General features: G+C 37.1%; 1 protein-coding gene and 1 pseudogene across 9 annotated transcripts in view; both read right to left on the bottom strand.

Annotated features, from left to right (window-relative positions):
- CHD9 (chromodomain helicase DNA binding protein 9) overlaps nucleotides 1-12359 on the bottom strand; it is a 330078-nt gene that overhangs the window by 192909 nt on the left and 124810 nt on the right. The window lies entirely within an intron of this gene.
- Nucleotides 4378-5325, bottom strand: LOC139436909 (inhibitor of growth protein 1-like; annotated as a pseudogene).

Consider the following 12359-nt stretch of genomic DNA (forward strand, 5'->3'; position numbering starts at 1 on the left):
CTATTCTTTTGTATGTTCACTTTCAGAGGCCATTTCCTCAAGCTCATCAATCCTTTCTTCTGCCTCCTCAAATCTGTTATTATATGACTCCAAAGTTTTTAAAATTTCATTTATTGTGCCTTTCATTCCATAAGGTCTGCTATTTTTTTATGTATGCTTTCAAATTCTTCTTTGTGCTCATCCATTGTCTTCTTAATATCCTTAATCTCTTTGGCCATTTCATTAAATTTATTAAGTAGATTTTTAAACATATATGATTAGTTGTCTCAACTTCTTTATGTCATCTGGAGGCTTATCTTGTTCCTTTAACTGGATGATAGCCTCCTGTTTCTTGGTGTGGATTGCAATTTTTTGTTGGTGTCTTGGCATCTGCCTTACTAGAGTATTTATTCTGGGTATAGTTTTTCTCTTTAGTTTAGAGCTTCCTGCCCTTTCTCCCTTGCTGGTTGTGCAGTAGGAGTCAAGGTTGTAATTGGTACTATAAGCTGTGGGGGCTCAAGCTGTCCTTATTGCGCCAGGGACCAATGAAGCTTCTCCCAACTTTCTCCTTTGCCTGGGGTAGGGACAGAGCCAGAGCTGTGTGGAATAATCCAAGTCGGGCAGGCCTAAGACTGCAGTTGCCCAGAGAGACTGATGAAACTTCAACCCCCTTTCTCCCATGCCTGGGGCAGGGATAGAGCTGCAGGTATGTGCAACAATCTATGCAGTGCAGGTTCAAGATGACTACAGTTGCCCTGGTAGACTTTTGATTTTCAGTCTGTGCAAAGGTACCTGTAGTAACTTGGATAGGCTGGTGCAGGGCCCTCCTGCCTCCTCCCTGCCAGAGGTGGGTCTGTACCCTAGTCTAGGGCTGAAGGCTGATCTGGGTGAAAGAAGTGGGTTTCTACTGTCACTGTGATTTTAGGTCAATCTGGCTTTCCCTCAGGCTGGGGATAGAGTCAAAATGGTGGCCACCAGCCTCCTTCAAACTTGGACAGATTCACATCCCAGCTGTTCCCAGCGTTATATCTTAGCCAGTGAGTCTATAATCAGTAGCCAAAATTGGCAGCCAACCTTCTCCTCCTCCCATTTTTGGGAAATGGAGTTTCCAATTCCAGCCACAGAATAGCTCCTCGTGTGGCTCATGCTACCAGAGTAGGATAATCACCAGCCTCCGTGGCTGGTAATTTCCCAGAGAGGCTGGTGTAGGTCCCTGCAGCTTCCTCCCTGCTGGAGGTGTCACTGGGGTCTAGGCTAGAGCTACAATCTGATCTGGATGGAAAGAAGCCAGTCCCCACCAGCACTGTGATTTTCAGTCCACCCACTTCCCCTTGTACCAGCGTGGAGTGAAGATGGTGGCTACTGGCCTCTTTCTGACTTGGACAGGTTCAAACTTTAGCTGTTCTCAGGATTATACTTTAGCCCGCTGAATTTACTCATTAGTAGCTCAAGCTGGCGACCAACTGTTTCTTTCTCCCCCATTTTTGGGAAGTGGACCTCTCAATTCCAGCCATGGAATGGCTCCCAAGGTGGCTTGTGCTTCCAGTGGAGAATGGGCACTGGCCTCCGTCAGCCTCCGTGGCATGGAGTGCTCTACTTAGAAGTCCTCTCTGCAGATGGGCAGTCTCCTCCTTCCATTCCTTCAAGGATGCTGCAGGATGCTCTTCGGGCCTCCTGAAACCACCAAACAGGTGCTTCAGCTAGCTCCAGATAGCTCTGGGTGTTTACTAACAGCCCTGTAGCAGAAGGTGACTCTAGAAGCTCCTTACTCTGCTGCATCTTATTGGTTTATCGATTAACCTTTTACACTGTTGCTCACTTTTTCTAGAAATTTTTTCTATGAATTCAAGAACACTACAAAAATATTAGATCTGACTGTTCGTTTTCTACTTTCTTCATTCTTTTTTCTCCTGTCCCCCATATGCAGGTTCCCCCAAAGTTATAGCAAAATTCTTGTCTTCTCACTATGTATTTTCTGGTTCAATTATATTATCCTGCTCTATAGCTTCAACTGCAACTTTGTAGCAGACACTCCCAAAATACATATTATCTGGATTCTAGTTTCACTTCAATTTCCTCTAGACTTCTCCACCTAAAGTAGTCTTATTGTCATCTTTGTCCCACTTCAATTCTACTCTCTGTGTATAAACACTATTAGATTAATCTGGTATAGCTTTTATTGTGGTACTTAGCTATTCAAAAGGTTTCACTTAGTCTGGTATTTAAGGCCTTGCACATGGCACTGATCTAATTTCCAAAATCTTTATTCACTATTACCCGATAAAGTACTACCCACCTATTAAAATAAAGATATTTCCCTTTTTTAAAAAATAACAGTCTAAGCTAGGAATCACTACAGACATCCATATATACCCTTTCTTTTAGTGTCATACTTAACCTCTTGTAGTGAATGACGGACTGATAAAGATAGTGATTAAACAGAATAATATTTGTAAAGAATTTATAACAATAAGTACTCAAAAAAGAATTTGCTAGAAACCCTGTGATGGCTGATAGACTGTTGCTAACAGTACAAATGTGAGAACATTCATAACAAATGTACAATGCTAACATATGGTGTTAATAATGGGGTGGCTAATGGGAAAAATATACTTAATGTAAGCTATGGACTATAGTTAGTAGTAATATTTTGATTTTTTAAAATCAATTGTAACCCACTGAATGGACTGGAAGAAGAGTGTACACTACAATGTAAACTATAATCTATGCTGTATAGCTGTGCTCCAAAATGTATTCATCAAATGCAATGAATGTACCAAACGAATAAAGAAGTTGATGTGGGAAAAGTGGGAGATGTGGGGAGTGGGGCATATGGGAACCTCGTATATATATATTTTAAAGATTTATTTTTTAAAAATTTTTCTCCCCTTCCCCCCTGCCCCACCACCCCAGTTGTCTGCTCTCTGTGTCTATTCACTGTGTGTTCTTCTGTGACTGCTTCTATCCTTATCAGTGGCACTGGGAATCTGTGTTTCTTTTTGTTGCATCATCTTGTTGTGTCAGCTCTCTGTGAGTGCGGCACCATTTTTGGGCAGGCTGCACTTTCTTTTGTGCTGGGCAGCTCTCCCCACAGGGCGCACTCCTTGTACGTGGGGCTCCCCTACGTGGGGGACACCCCTGCATGGCACGGCACTCCTTGTGCGCATCAGCACTGCGCATGGGCCAGCTCCACACAGGCAAGGAGGCCCGGGGTTTGAACTGCGGACCTCCCATGTGGTAGGCGGAAGCCCTATCCATTGGGCCAAGTCTGCTTCCCTCCTATATTTTTTAATGTAACATTTTGTGTTATTTATGTATCTTTTAAAAATAAATTTTAAAAATGTATTAAAAATAAAATAAAATAAAATAAAATAAAATAAAATAAAATAAAATAAAATAAAATAAAATAAAATAAAATAAAATAAAATAAATTGTAACAAAAGATCCACAACACACAAGATGTTCCAGGTGGGGGTATATAGAAATCCTGCATGTTATATATTATTGTTTTGTAAACTCACAACTTCTCTAATTAAATAAATAGAGGTCATTTGATTAAAAAAGATATTAGCTAGATATCACACTTAGTAGTGCATAGATTAACTCATCTTAACATTGACAACAACCTTATATGGTTGGTACTAACATTATCCTCTTTTAGGGATAAGTATACTAAAGTTTGGAAGAGTTAAACTTACCCAAAGTTACATGGGTAGTAAGCAGCAGAAAGGAATTTTAAACCCAAGGCTACCTAAAGGTACTACAAGGCTATAGTTTCCTCATTGTTAACGTTTATGCAATATTTTTAACATACATAAAATAACCGACACGGATGTAATAGGATTAAATAGATGCTAATATCTTACTTGTTTGCTTTGAATCTATTAAATCATAAACAACTACAGATTTTTTCTAAGTTCCTTTCCTCAGCATTCCTTTCCTTCCCTTTGCTTTCTACCCTGGGTGTTTATGGATATATAACTCTGTGATGGAGTTACAGAAACACATCCTGAAAAGATAAATGACAATATTGGAATAGTGTTTTACTCTGGGATAGGGAGGAGAATGGGACTGGGAATTTCAACAATTATCCATAATGTTTCATTTTTTAAAAATGTTTAAATATTGCATTGTTAAACCCAGATAGTGATTTGAGTGTTTATATACTATTTCTAACTTCTGTTTTTGTAGCGCTACATTTTGTTAAAAGTACCAACACATATATTGACTAAGGTATAATTCAGAAACTGTTAAGTGTTTTAGATGGCTACACCATTTTTTTTCCACTTTTTAAATTGAAACCTATATTTGTAGTTTTAAATTGTTGGTCCATAGACCACTTGTTACACATGTACACCAATGAAAATAAAATGGAAAAAAAATCAGATATCCCTTTAAAAGGAATGGTTCATTTTCTAACATTCTTTAAAAATATACATTTTATAATCCTTACTTCTCAACAAAGGTGGTAATGTAAACAATACATTGGTTTGTTTTCCTCACTATTGAGGATGTCCAGAAACTACCTATTATAAGCTCGCTCTCTCTCTTTTTTTATTTCTCAAGTGCTTTGTCCATGGTTTTATCATTTTCTCTTCTACATTAGGAACAGTACCACTTGTCCTTTGGTTTATGACTAAGTTCCATACAAGAAAAACTTAACTACTCCATGGGGCATTCATCCTTGTCACAACCTATCATTTCTCCAGAGGAGACTTGATTGCACAGAAAGGATGTTGGTTCGTTCATTGCAGTCAATTGGGAAGATCAACAGGGGATGCATTGTTCTCTACTTTGACCTTAAGAGTGTTTTTTTGTGTTTGTTTTGCTTTCTTCAGCATTCCTGAATTGATATCATCATGATCATGACTATTAGATGCATTCTCTCAAATCTCATTGTTGCACTAATAAAAGGATCTCTTATTATTGGGCTTTTATGCCAGCCTGACTGTCTCATTGTTAGACTTATCTTGGCTGGTTTTGCCAACTGTTGCCAATAGTGTCAATTTGTCTGGTCCAGGTCTCAACACACTCTACCATCTGACCCCACAATCTGAATCCTTGCATCACCCATTTCCTGACTCCAAATTAGGGTTCTCTGAAGGCAATGTAAAACTCCCCTCCTTCCATTATCGTTATTCTCGCGTTTAAACTTCTCAAAATGCCCATCTAATTCTTTCAGAATTTCTTTTTCAAAGCAGCAAAGGCAGGAGACCAGACGATGTCACAGCTACCAGGAGGAGCCGGATTCTGCCCGCGACCCACCAACAAAGGGCAGCACCCAGCCCCATGCGGCGAAACCTGCGGATCAGGAAAGAAGCGGAACCTGGCAATTTGTGGGCACATCCTTGCAGGTCACTAAGACTTGGGCAGCACCACCCCTATCTCTCTGGGAGAGTGGCCCTAGCTGTGCCACTAACTGCTCTAGCAGCACGGCTCACCAGCCTGCCCCAAACCATTGCTCCACAGCCAGAAATGGCTGGGGTGGGAAGATGGCATGAGGGGCTATATCATTCTGATTCTAATAGATTAAAGTAAGTACATAAGATGGTTGTTGGTCGTAATTGTTGAAACAATCTGTGTTCATAAAACAGATAAACTAATACATACAGACTCACATATAAATTTATATATATTCACACATTCATACATATGTTATTAATTTAAAATACTTAATGCTATTTGGGCTTTCCAATTCCAAATAATAAACTTTAATGAAAAGCGGGCCTTTTAATATGGTTCATACATTATTAATATAATTAAGGGCATATATATATAAACTCATTTAAAATAATTCTAAAAATTAAATGCCCTTTTTCATTTAACAAGGGTATATTTCTCCCTTATAGCCCATATTCCTATGGAAATTTAAATTAACATGAAGTCTGGTTAAAGTAGGGTTTTCCTAAAAATCAAAAATGTGAAAATATTGGCTTTTCTAGAACATGAAAAACTTTTAACTTGAATATGCTATCCAATGACAGCCCAAATTACATTAAATGTTGATGAAGAGCCCTTATCACTACTCTTACTAATTCAATGCCAGTTTTCATGAAAGTGTCTCCCAGTGTCTCCAAAAAGATAATCTTTTTAAATTACGATATATTGGACTAAGCAACTAAGAATAAAACCATTAACTAAAAACAAAGTAAAGTCTTAAAAATCTAAAAAATTTTAGTCTTAATAAAGGCAAATACCCTTGGCATTTACTTAAAAAAGTAAATTGAAATGATAGTGTACATGCTAAATTAATCAGGTATAATAAAATATTGTTTTATCATTCTTAATTAGAGACATAGTACTCAACAACTTTTTGAGGATTACTACTATTAACTAAAGGAATTAAATAGTGCTTTAGATGTTAACTTATCCAATATCCTGCTGAGACATTAAACTTGTTTTACAAATAGGAAAATGTTTAAAGAAGCATTTCGACTTGCTTACATTAAGCACAATACTTGGAAAAATATTTGAGCTACTGTAAAAAATATTTACACAATAACAGCAAAATATATATACTTTAATATTTTCTAATATTTAAGATATTAATCTGCTCATTATTATAATTCAGGTTCACAATATTCCAATTTTTGCTTAAGTATATCATATAATGACTGCATAGGAATAATATTTCAAAGAAAAATTTTACATGATTTACTTATTCCGATATTCAGCCAAATATATAAATTATTAAAAACTTTAATAACTGTAGCTCTCATAATCATTAAAGATACCCTTTATTAAAGATACCCTTTATTATTATTAAAGGGTATTAAAGATACCCTTTATTAAAGATACCCTTTATTAAAGATACCCTTTATTAAAGATACCCTTTATTATTATTAAAGATCAGAATGATGTCAATAGGTACTTAAGAGATACACAATTCTGAAAAATAGATGTATCCTCTCTATATATTTCAATAAGTCTAGATGATTTCTCCCTACCAAATGTACTATGTACTGGCATCTATATTGTTCCTTAATGTATCACTAAAACAGTTTTGAAATATTTATAAATCCCTGAGTCTTCTCTCCCCTCAAGACAGAAAAAATTTAAAGATCCTTAGTAACTTATTTGTGTTTCTCAAATTACAAAAATCCTTTCAAATTATTCTTGTTTTAACCAACATTTATCAAGGAACAAGTAAATTTGGAAAATACATTAAAACAAAGGTAACAAATTTCAAGAATGTCAAAGAGGAACTCATCGCAGCTTACAAACTACCTGCTTCTCAAAGGACACCTTGGCAGTGAGAAAATATAGAAAAATAAGTATGCCATTCTTAATTAGCAATTTTTAAATGACAAAATAAGAGTGGGTACCAGATACATTATGAGTCTCATAGCTTGAAACAATAAACTAAAGACAATTCATATAATTTGACAAATATTTATGAAGCCCTCTTTAAGTGCAAGACAATGTGCTATTTGTATTAAGATATAAATATGTATAAGACAGGAGATAATCTTTTAGTAAACATGTCTCCAAGATGATCAAAAGAATGATAAGTGTTAGGTTTTTAATTGTCATGCCATGATCAAAACTAGAGGGCGAAATTATTTCAGAGTGCTGAGATTTTAAGTTGCCTGCCCTAATATCTTAGGTTCCTGGCTGCTATGAGTACGACACAATAGTAGGCCTAATACCACAGGAATCTATTGTCTTACAGTTTGGGAGGTTAGAAGTCCAACATCAAAGTATAGACAGGCTTGCTTTCTCCCAGAGTCTGTACATGGTGACTCCTCTCTCCTTATGTATGCTCCTCTGGTTTCTGCTGCTTCAGGCTTCTACTTCTGTGTTCAATTTCCTTTGCTTATAAAGACTTGAGCAACATTGGATTAAGGCCCTCATTCAGTTTGGCCACATCTTAACTAATGATAACATCTTTAGAGATCCTGTTTATGAATGAGTTCACATCCACAAGAATGAGGATTAAGATTTGAACATGTCTTTTATGGATTACATGATTCAATTCTCAAAACCTAACAATTAGAGGAAGTAGAATATGGATTAGATTTTAGATATGGAATTACTATTATCTTAGGTGTGGTACTGGTTGCGTACAAGAACCTCCTCATTCTTATGAAATGTATGATCAAATATTTAGAGATACAGCCTCATGACAACTAGAATTTACTTTCAAATCATCCAGACCCCCCAAAAAAATCTATGCACCCATCTATAAATAGAAATAAAGCAAATAAGACAACATGCTAATGACAATGAAAGCTAAGTGAAAGGAAGTTTATTTTACTAGTCTTTCAACTTTTCTGGATACCTAATATTTTCCTTAAAAAAAAAAAAAACTGGTAGGGAAGCAGATTTGGATCAAGAGATACAGTGTCTGCTTACCACATGGGAGGTCCAGGGTTCAAACCCAGGGCCTCCTGACTTGTGTGGTAAGCTGGCCCACGTGCAGTGCTGATGCACACAAGGAGTGCCATGCCACACATGGGTGTCCCCTATGTAGGGGAACCCGATGTGCAAGGAGCAGATCCTGCAAGGAGAGCTGCCCTGGGTGAAAAAAGTGCAGCCTGCCCAGAAGTGGTGCCGCACACATGGAGAGCTGACTAGCAAGATAACGCAATAAAAAGAGAGACACAGATTCCCGGTGGTGCTGACAAGAATACAAGTGGACACAGAAGAACACACAACAGATGGACACAGAGTGCAAACAATGGGGGGGGGGGGGGTGGAGAGGGGAGAGAAATTTTTTTTAAAATCTTTAAAACAACAACAAAACTGGTAGACATAGCTTGTCCTAATCTACTATCATATTAATAACGATCCATTGACTGGAACTACATAGGTACACAGGTGACAATTTCAATTTGAAGTCTGGAATCCCAACATAGATAATATTGTTATTAAGATAGTCTTTTAAACTATATAGCAGTCACCAACTCTTAAAAGCATTTCATAAACCAAAAGTATGTGAATTGGCTGATAAAGAGCCCAAAGAATAAGCTGATTGCCACAAAAAGAAAATCATACTTCTAGTTATAGACAAGCTACCCACATCCCTCACCAACTCACCAGCCTTTACCAACTATTTCAGGTAGCTATTTCACAACTCTGAGTCATTGCTCATTAGATCAGACCAGAGATTCCCCCACCCTGAGTTTCATAATTTAGAGGGTCAAGCTCCTCACCATACCCCACCTCAAAGCCTAAAGGATGTCCCACCCCATGCTCCTGGTACTTGGGACCCTGAAACTATCTGCTTAAGGAGCCCCAAGCCCACTTTATAGACCCCAAGCAGGCCTCTTTCCTCTCAAGGGTGAACTCTATTACCTGTATGTGCACAAATGGAAGAACTGATTTGAATTTAGAATTCTTGTACTCCCTGGAGTTCTATATCCAGATTATTGCAAAGAAGGCTACTCTGTCTCTCCTTTCACACCTGGTTTCCCTCTGAAACTTGAGGGGCCTTATGAACACATGTGGACTTCACAGCCTGCCTATCCAAATTCCATCTTCCTGTCCCCACATTTTGAGCCTAGATGTAGAATTCCAGGGAGTCCAAGAGTTCTAAATTCAAGTCAGTTCTTCCATTTGTCAAGGAAAAAGGATAGAACATATTTTACATAACAGATTATTGGCTTGATTCACAACTTTCAAATATTTAGATACATAATGTGTGAGCTTCCATTTGACTATTTTCCTGGGTCCCATAATTAGGGGTAAGCCTGCATAAAAATGAGTTAAGAGGGAAGCAGATTTGGCTCAACTGATAAGAGAGTCCACCTACCATATGGGAGATCCAGGGTTCAAACCCAAGGCCTCCTGACCCATGTGGCGAGCTGGTCCACATGCAATGCTGATTCATGCAAGGAATGCTGTGACATGCAGGGTTTTCCCCTACTTAGGGAAGCCCTATGCTCAAGAAGTGCGCCCCATAAGGAGAGCCACCCCGCGCAAAAAAAGTGCAGCCTGCCCAGGAGTGGCACCTCACACATGGAGAACTGATGCAGCAAGATGACGTAACAAAAAGAGACACAGGTACCCGCAACCACTGACAAGAATACAAGCGGATACAGAAGAACACATAGCAAATGGACACAAAGAGCAGAAATTGGGGAGGGGAGGGGAAGGGGAGAGAAATAAATAAAAAAATAAATCTTTAAAAAAGAAAACGAGTTAAGAAACAGTGATGAAATAAGACTGAAAAAGAAGAGGATCAGGGAATTTCTTTGAGACTGTAAAACTAAAAAAAGCCTTTACATCTGGGCATCAGTTTCCACAAATGTAAAAAAAATTAAATGAGTAAGGCTCCTTCTAGCTCAAATATTAGAAAGCATAATGCAAAGCATTATCATTATTAATCTATCATTATTAAAAGTGACTATAATTTTAAAAGTACTTTCAATTTCACTGTTACATTTTACAGATGAGAAAACTGATATTGGGAAAAGTAACTTGCCTAAGACTACTATGTTCCTAAATGGCAGGATCATAACTTGAACCTCGTTCTTCTATCTCCAAATCCAATGCTTTTCCCACTTTATCAAAGAACTTACATTTGAAAACCTACCTCCAAAGATTTATTTTCCCACATTAGAACTGAGAAACAAATGATTCCAAGAACAAAGAGGAAAATTATCTAATTCCTATCCTGCATAAAGTTCATTACTTTGATGACAAAAATTCATGAATTCAACTTCCTAGTCCTTCAGATTCAATTCCTGCAGTAAAAGAAAAACCACATGCAGTAAAAGAAAAAACACATCAAGGAAGTCCTGAAAGCATATGATTTGATGGGACAGAGTTGACGGTGGCATTTTCAATATAAATTACACCAACACACTAGAAATCAGATTATCTGATTTCTTATAACAATGCTAAAATATCTAGGATACATATGGTTTAACTTGAAAAGTATATAATATTATTTTGTAATCAGTATTATATAAATTATAATTATTAAATAAAAATATTGGATTGTTTCAAAATCATAATTTCTTTTATCTTTTCTCAAGTCTATGTTCAAGTTTAGTTCTGTGACTTACAAACTGTGATACCTTGAGCCTACTTTCTTAATTTATTAACTAAAATACCATCACTAAGAGAGAGCAAGAGAAAAGCAATGCATAACATATAAGGGATGCCCAATAAGATTAAGTGCTGATTTCTCACCAGAAACCAGGGAGGTAAGAAGCCAATGGTCTGATATATTTAAGATACTACAAGAGAAAAACTTCCAGCCCAAGAATCTTATATCCAGCAAGACTGTTTTTCAAAAATGAGGGCAAGATTAGAATATTCACAGATAAACAGAAACTGAGAGAATGTGTAAGCAAGAGATCAGAGTTTCCACAAATACTAAAGGCTGTGCTAGAGCCTGAAAAGAAAAGACAGGAGAGTGAGGCCTGGAAGAGAGTCTAGAAATGAAGATTTTATCAATAAAAGTAACCGAAAGTGTCAAAAGAGTGGTGAAAATAAAATATGACAGATAAAACTCAAATAGGAATAAACTTAAGCAATGATGTGGGCCACTTGTATTCAGAAAACTGCAACTCAGTGTGAAAAGAAATCAAAACAGGCCTAAATAACTGGAAGAACATTCCAGTGCCCATAGATTGGAAGACTAAATATCATTAAGATGTCATTTCTGCTCAAACTGATACACAGAATCAATGCAATCCCAATGAAAATTCCACCAGCATTTAAAAAAAAAGAAGTGAAAACATGATCATCAAATTTATTTGGAAGGGTAAGGGGTCCTGAATAGCCAGAAACATCATAAAAAGGAAATGCAAACCCTCATCTCCAGACTTTAAATCATATTACCTAGCTATAGTGGTAAAAACAGCTTGATACTGGCATAAGACAGACACATAGACCAATGCAACCAAATTTATGGTTCAGAAACAGACCCTCACATATATGGTCAAGTGATTTTTAACTAGCATGTCAAACCCACACAGCTCGGGTAGAACAGTCCATGTAACAAATAGTGCAAACAGGATTGGATATCTACAGCCAAAAGAAGGAAAGAGGACCCCTATCTCACACCTTATCCAAAAGTTAACTCAAAATGGGTCAAAAACCTAAAATTAAAAGCAAGAACCATAAAACTTCTAGAAGGAATTGTAGGAAAATATCTTCCTGGTGGTGGGTGGTGGATTCTTAAAGGAGATAAGAAGGCTGAGTGGACTACTGATATTTAATGTATGTAGAATTTTTAATTAGCTTTGCTGTAAAAGTGTTGCAATGTATACAGTGGATGGTAACACACAGTGAGTAACAGCTAGTTTATAAATGGGGATGTGACTGAAAATGGTAGTCTAGGTATGTAAATGCCAATGGACAGAAGGCTAGAGAATAATCTAGAAGTGGATAGCACAGTAAATCAAGAGGTGGATGAGAATTGTGGT

Source organism: Dasypus novemcinctus, chromosome 18 (genome assembly GCF_030445035.2).
Source record: "Dasypus novemcinctus isolate mDasNov1 chromosome 18, mDasNov1.1.hap2, whole genome shotgun sequence".
NCBI classification, from domain to species: Eukaryota; Metazoa; Chordata; class Mammalia; order Cingulata; family Dasypodidae; genus Dasypus; species Dasypus novemcinctus.